Source organism: Liolophura sinensis, chromosome 11 (assembly GCF_032854445.1).
Source record: "Liolophura sinensis isolate JHLJ2023 chromosome 11, CUHK_Ljap_v2, whole genome shotgun sequence".
NCBI classification, from domain to species: Eukaryota; Metazoa; Mollusca; class Polyplacophora; order Chitonida; family Chitonidae; genus Liolophura; species Liolophura sinensis.
The window spans coordinates 22,207,244-22,208,742 of NC_088305.1; the positions used below are offsets into that span (position 1 = coordinate 22,207,244).

The 1,499-nt window shown below is 39.7% G+C and overlaps 1 non-coding gene across 1 annotated transcript; it reads right to left on the bottom strand.

Annotated features, from left to right (window-relative positions):
- Nucleotides 1–889: 889 nt before the first annotated feature.
- On the bottom strand, nt 890–963 carry Trnan-guu (transfer RNA asparagine (anticodon GUU)). Its single transcript has one exon. It is a non-coding gene; the product is annotated as a tRNA-Asn (tRNA).
- Nucleotides 964–1,499: the final 536 nt, after the last annotated feature.

The following is a 1,499-nucleotide window of genomic DNA, read 5'->3' on the forward strand; positions in this document are numbered from 1 at the left end:
TTCGAGGAGAATGTGGATTAGCAAATGCCAAATAACAACACAGTAAAACATATTGAGATTAATAATGTTTGGTATGCTGGTGTTATTTTTGTGCACGGTCACCAGAGGACTCTCTCTTCGACTACAACATTGATTAGCAAATGGAATTTTGTGTGACACGTGCATGAAAGAATGGCGGTAATAAGATAATAAAAATCCAAATCACTCAGCCTTCCCGGGGTTGGCTTAAAGCACCAACCTTTCGGTGAACAGCCGAACGTGCTAAACGATTGCGCCACGGAGACTTATTGGGTAAAAGCAACTTTATTTTTGTACCCGTTCGTGGCAGTGCTTCATTGCCTATGCATTTACCGCTGAGGGAACATGACAAAAATTCGATAAAACATATTAAGATTGTTAAAGTTTTGCACCCTGGTGTTTTATTTTTTTACGATCGCCAAAGTACGCTTTCTTCGAAGCCAATATGGTTTCGTAACTGTCATTTCGTGTGACACGTACATGAGAAGTGGAGTAATAAAATATTAAAAACGAAAAGGAGAAAACCGTCAACGAATCCGGGGATGGGGTGGTTTAGGGATGAAACTTTTGGTTTAAATCCTAAAAAGCTAACCGATTGCTCAACGGTGAATTTGTCGTTAAAACCAACTGCGTTTTTGTCCCCATTTCTGCCAGTGCTTCATCGCCTATGCATTAACGGATAAGCTGACATTATAAGAATACAGTAATACATATTGAGATTGATAATGTTTGGTACGCTAGTGCTAATTTTATAAACGGTCAATAGGGGACGCTCACTTCGACTACAGTATGGATTAGCAAATGCCATTTGGTGTGACACGTGCATGAAAGAATGCGGCTAATAAGATAATCAAAATGAAAATAAAAGAGCCGTCCCCGGGTGGGCTTGAACCACCAACCTTTCGGTTAACAGCCGAACGCGCTAACCGATTGCGCCACGGAGACTTAGTAAAAAAGATGCTTTTTGTCCCCATTTATGTCAGTGCTTTATCTTTTATACATTTACAGCTGAGGGAACATGACAAAAATTCGATAAAACATATTTACATTGATGAAGTTTTGTACGTTGGTGTTGTTTTGTTTGTACGATTACCAGAGTAGCCTTTCTTCGAAGACAATATGGCTTCGCAACTCTCATTTCGTGTAACACGTACTTCAGAGCGGGACTAAGAAAATATTAAAATCAGAAACTAAGAAACCAGCAAAGGAACCGGGGGCCGGATGGGGTCTTTATGAATCAAACTTTTGATTATAAGCCGAACATTATAAAATTTCGCAACGGTGACTTTGTCTTTTAAACCAAGTTCGTTTTTGTCCCCATTCCTGCCAGTGCCTCATCGCATATGCATTCAAAGATAAGCTGACATGACAAGAATACGATAATGCATGTTAAGATTGATAATGTTTGGTATGCTGGTTTTATTTTTGTACACGGTCACCAGAGTACGCTCTCTTCGAGGAGAATGTGGATTAGCAAATGC